The following is a 5,773-nucleotide window of genomic DNA, read 5'->3' on the forward strand; positions in this document are numbered from 1 at the left end:
CCTCTGCCCGGGGCTGCGGCGGCTCACAGGCACGGAGGGCACTGAGGGCGGACTCCTTGGGCGGCCAGTGTGGGGCTTTATTTAAAGGGTTCTCCCTTCTTGCACCTTAGCTCCACCCTTCGAAGGCCCTTCCTCTAGGCTTCATGAACTCCACCCCTTTTCCCCCCGATTCTGGTCAAGAGATCCAGGATAAAAGGCCCTTCTAAATTAAACAGTGCACTCAGCAACGCAAACCTGCAGGCAGCCTTTCCGCCCCTGGCCTCGGGCCATAGAGCCCCCGCCTCGCACAGAGCGCCGGCTCCGCAGCCCGGAACAAAGCCAAGGGTGTGCGGGGGCAGTGGCCCGCACGAGTGCTGTTATTCCTGCTATTGCTTCTCTCTCAGCAGCACGGAGGGAGGGACAGGCACTTAGAGAGACGCTGCCCGGCTGGCCACTTGGCGCTCAGGGACGCGCAGATACTATCATCTAACACAGCGGATTTTCTAAATGACCACTTAACACTTACTGCTGTAGAGAGATGAGAAAACCCAGATAAGCAAAAAGAATAAAAATGGAAACATCACCCAGGCTTCATCGCTTTTAGCGCTTGAAAGGGTGCGTGTGTGCATGCGTGTGTGCGTGCGTGTGTGTGTGTGTGTGTGTGTGAGAGAGAGAGAAAGGGCAGGCAGACACTATCGTGAGGAGGGCAACACGACTCTTGGAGCCTCCTCCTGAGGAAAAAGGAATCAAATGCATGCTCTGGTTTCTCTTCAAACGGCATAAATCGCTCACCTTTTACTAAAGATTTCTGTGGAGAGGGAAGAATTGAAAAGTGATCAAATGCAGGGCGCCCGGGGGGGGTGCAGTCAGGGAAGCGTGGGACTCTTGGTTTGGGCTCAGGTCGTGATCTCAGGGTCGTGAGATGGAGCCGCACCCTCTGGGTTTAGTGGGGAGTCTGCTTGAGATACTATCTCTCCCTCTGCCTCTGCCCCCCCAACCCATGCTCTCTCTCTCAAATTAATAAATAAACCTTTTTTTTTTTTTTAAGTGATCAAATGCTTTCAAATTGCCAAATAGAACAGAACTTTTTTGTTTCTGGTCTTCATCTTTCTTGTCCTCTTGGTGGTATTGGACAGCTACTACTTCCTGGTCCTTGAGGCAGACAGCCTCTCTGGGCTCCCAGGAAATGGCCTGTCACACTCTCCCTTCTACCTCTCTGCTGTCTGCAGCCTCCGATCGGGCTGTCGATGTTGGCATGCTTCAGGGCATTACCCTGCTCTCGTCTTTCTCCCGAGGTGGCCTTGTCCATTGTTGTGGCTTAAATGTTACCTATGTGACATCCACATAGATATAGAGCCGTGTCAAATTTATACCATGAGGCCCTCCCAGTTTCTGAGCTCCAAAATCTCTTATCCAACTGCCTACCTGACAAATCCCTTGCATGGTGTCAACAGATTCCGTGTCTGAGGAGAAGCCTCTCCCCGGCGGCCGTCTTGCCGTATCCTCGCATGATGAGGAAAGCGAGCTCTAGTCTCCTCCTCTTCCTATGAGACCCTAATCCCTTTATGAAGGCTCCACCCTCCAGAATTTACCTAAACCTAGTTCTCTCCTAATACTATCACTTTGGGCGTTGGGCTTCAACATATGAATTTGAACATGCAGTCCATAACAGAGTACATCTTAAAACTGGTGAAATCTGAATTAGGCCTAATTAACAGTATCGTACTGATGTCAATTTCCTAGTTTTGACATTTTACTAAAGTTATGTAAGATATCACCATTGGGAGAAGCTGGTAACAGAATGATTTGTGGACTCCGCACTATTTGTGCAACTTCTTCTGGATTTATAATTATTTTAAAATAAAAGATTTTTTTAAATTGCTACTGAAAATTTTACAGTGAGATACCACTTCACACCCACTAGGATGGCTATAATCAGACAGATGGCACCTGGCTGGCTCAGTCAGTAGAGCATGTGACTCTTGATCTCGGGGTGGTGAGTTCAAGCACCACGTTGGGTGTAGAAGTTACATTAAAAAGAAAAAGAAAAGACAGATAATAACAGATGTTGGTGAGGGTGTGGAGAAATTAGAACCCTCATATGTTGCTGGTGGGAACATAAAAATGATGTAGCCATTTTGGAAAAAGGTCCTTCAAAAAGCTAAACATAAAGTTCCTTTATGAATCAACAATTCCACTACTAGGTATACACTTAAGAAAATTTATGTCCACACAAAAATTTATACATGTTGTTCATAGCAGCATTATTCATAATAGCCAAAAAGGGAAACAACCCAAATGTCCATCCGCGGATGAATGGATAAATAAAATGTGGTATATCCATACAACAGAATATTACTCCATAAGAAAAAGGAATGAAGCATGATCCATGATACAACATGGATGAACCTTGAAAACATGCTAAGTGGAAGAAGCCAGTCACAAAAGACCACATATTGTATGATTCTATTTATATGAAATGTCCAGAATAGTCAGATCTGTAGACACAGAAAGAAGGTGACTGGTTACCAGGAGCTGGGTCAGAGGGGAAGGAGTCAGAGCTTGACAGCTAAGGGGAACAGGGTTCTTTGGGGGAAAAGGGTGATGAAAATGCTTTAAAATTGATTCTTGTGATGGTTGCACAACTCCGTGAATATACGAAAAGCAGTGAATTATTCATTAAGTGGGCGATTTTATAACATGGGAATTATATCTCAAAAAACAGGGATGCCTGGGTGGCTCAGTCGGTTAAGCATCTGCCTTCGGCTCAGGTCATGGTCCCAGGGTCCTGGGATCGAGCCCCGCATCGGGCTCCCTGCTCAGCGGGGAGCCTGCTTCTCCCTCTGCCTGCCGCTCCCCCTGTTTGTGCTCTCTCTCCCATACTCTCTCTCTGACAAATAAATAAATAAAATCTTAGAAAAAAAAAAAAAAAGAACCAGATTAAAAAGAACAAGTATGCCTGAGGAACATAAGGTCTTTGCGGGAAAAAAATGGCCTAGTGGATTTGGACTCCAGCAATATTGCCAATAGTATAAATCTTTCATGAGACCAGGGGTGGAGAAGTAATATTGATGGTGATAATAGCTGACATTTATCTAGCACATAAAAAGTAGCAAGGCCCACGTTAGGCATTTTAAATAGAAAAGTTTGTTATCTTCTCTTCAAGTGTTGCATCTGTGCATTATCTTTCTTCTATCCTTCTGCAACTCCAGTTATGCTATGTTAGACTTTGTTACCTTATCTCATATATATAATATATATAGTATTTATGTGTGTATTATATATATTATATAAGTTATAAAAATTACATAGATGTATGTTATATATGTATAATATTCTTTTCTTTATTTTCCATCTTATCTCTCTGAATTTCAGATGGAAATTTTTTCTGCCCTATCTTTGAGTTCTCTCTTCAATGTATCTAATAGGATAATAAACCTGGTTATTGATTTCTTAATATGTTACATTTTTTCAGTTGTAAAGTTTTCATTTAGTTCTTTTTTTTACAGTTTTTAATTTCTTACCAAATCTTTTCATCTTGACTATTATTTCCTTGAACATAATGAACTTTTTTTTAATTGCCACTGAACAATATAAAAGACCCATATAAATGGAAAGACATACCACATCCCCAGAAAGAAGACTCACCATCACAAAGATACCATTTTTCCTAAGTTAATTTATACATTTAACACAATCCCAGTGAAAACCCCAGCAAGAATTTTGGGTATTCTGTTGTTTTTTTTTTAAAGGTTTTTTTATTTATTCATTCAAGACACCGAGATACAGAGAGAGAGAGATAGAGAATATGAGCAGGGGGAGAAGCAGAGGGAGGGGGAGAGGCAGGCCCTCCGCCAAGCAGGAAGCCCGACGCGGGGCTCGATCCCAGGACCCCGGGATCATGACATTAGCCGAAGGCAGACGCTTAACCAACTGAGCCACCCAGGCGCCCCTGGGTATTCTGTTTTGGATTTCATTAGCTACTTTTATAGTTCACAAGGAAAAACAGCAAGGAAAACTCTGTAAAAGAAAAGTAACTAGCAGGTTCTGTTCTCACCAAGAAGGTATTAAAATATGTTATGAATCATCAATAATTAAAAGAATGAGAAACTGATGTATGAACAGACAAAAGGAAAAATAAATTCAAATACATACAGGAATTTAGCATATAATAAAAATGGCATCTCAGACCAGAGGAGAAAAAATGAACTACTTAATAAATAGGAACAAGGAGAGCCGTCTGGAAAAAAGTTGGATTCCTCACACCAAGAACTTAGATAAATTTTTTTTAATCAAAGATTTAAATTTAAAAAAATCACAGCATACAATTATATGAAACCATCACCATAATCAAGATAATGGTTTCACAGATGTACACATATGTCCAAACTCATCAAATTATATGCATTAAATATGTGCAATTTTTTTTGTACGTCAGTTATTGGAGGCCACTTTTGGCAAACAGGCTTGAGCGATGGAATGTGGAAAGGGCCCTCAGCGACCCCCTGGCTGAACACAGCCGGGCCCATCAGCTGACCCACCTCAAAATCTCCATAGGCTAACTGACCAATGGGCTGCTTACTTAGGCACAGTGGCCAAAAAAGGGGAAATTCTGTACATTGCCATACCTCCTCACCCTCCCTGTTTATAAACAGCCCCCCGCCCACTGCCTCGGTTGTCTCTCTTCTGCTGTTCTGTCCCAGCTCCTTGCAGTGTATTCAGTAAACTTCTGTCTCCTTTGTTCTGCCTCTGGTGAGCTCTTTCACTGCCCACTCCCACCCCCACCCTGGGCTTCCCTCGGATCATCACCCCACATTTGAGGGCCCTCATCTGATCAGGAGATACCCCATTTAGACGCTACAAATCATACTTAAATAAAGCTATGAAAAAAAATTAAGATGAAAATTCCATGAAGAAAATTCAGGAGCTCTGCTCCTCAACCTCAAAGTGACGAATCTATTTTAACTATGGCTCAAAATCCAAAAATCATAAATTCAACCACTTTAAAACACACACACACACACACACACACTCAAGTAAAGCCAAAAGATAATGACAAACTGAGAAAAAAAAATACTTGTAACTCACAGTACGAGGGCAAGAAGAAAAAGACCAGTACCCTAATAAAAAATTAGACAAAGAATAGTAAGAGCAATGCTTGCGCCTCTCCCTCTCCCTTTCTCACTCTCTCTCTACCCCACATGTCCAATAAGTAAATAAAATTTAAAAAAAAAGAGAGAGAGAAATGGGCAGAAAGGGAAATATAGAACCCATAATTGAGCAAATCAACTTAAATCTACAATGAACTACCATTTTTTCCCTTAACAGACTGGCAGAAGAACACTCTGTATGCGAGGCCACAGGGAAACAAGCGTTCTCATACCAAGGTGCTGGCAGGGCATTCTGGAAGTACCTACCAAAACTGCAAATGTACCTGCCTTTTGATCCAGCTATTCTGCTTCAGGATATATTTGGACCTGTGTGACAGGACAAGTGTTTTTCTTTGCCGCAGCACGGTTTGTAATAACTGAAGATTGGAAACCACCCAAACGTCCACAGCTAGGAGACTAAATAAACCAAGGGCACATGCATACAACACAATCACACAAAAGAATGAGCACATTCTGTTAAAAAAGAGACAACAGGCCCAAAATAGTCACTTATGCTAAGCTCCACATCATCTGACTAAGACTTACTACCAAACTTAATTACAGTTTCAGCCTCTGAGAAACTGGGATCTTAAACCAGTCAACCTGGAATTCCTTGGTCAGCACTTGGTAGGTAATCCACAGGG

Source organism: Phoca vitulina, unplaced genomic scaffold (assembly GCF_004348235.1).
Source record: "Phoca vitulina isolate PV1807 unplaced genomic scaffold, GSC_HSeal_1.0 scaffold20, whole genome shotgun sequence".
NCBI lineage: Eukaryota > Metazoa > Chordata > Mammalia > Carnivora > Phocidae > Phoca > Phoca vitulina.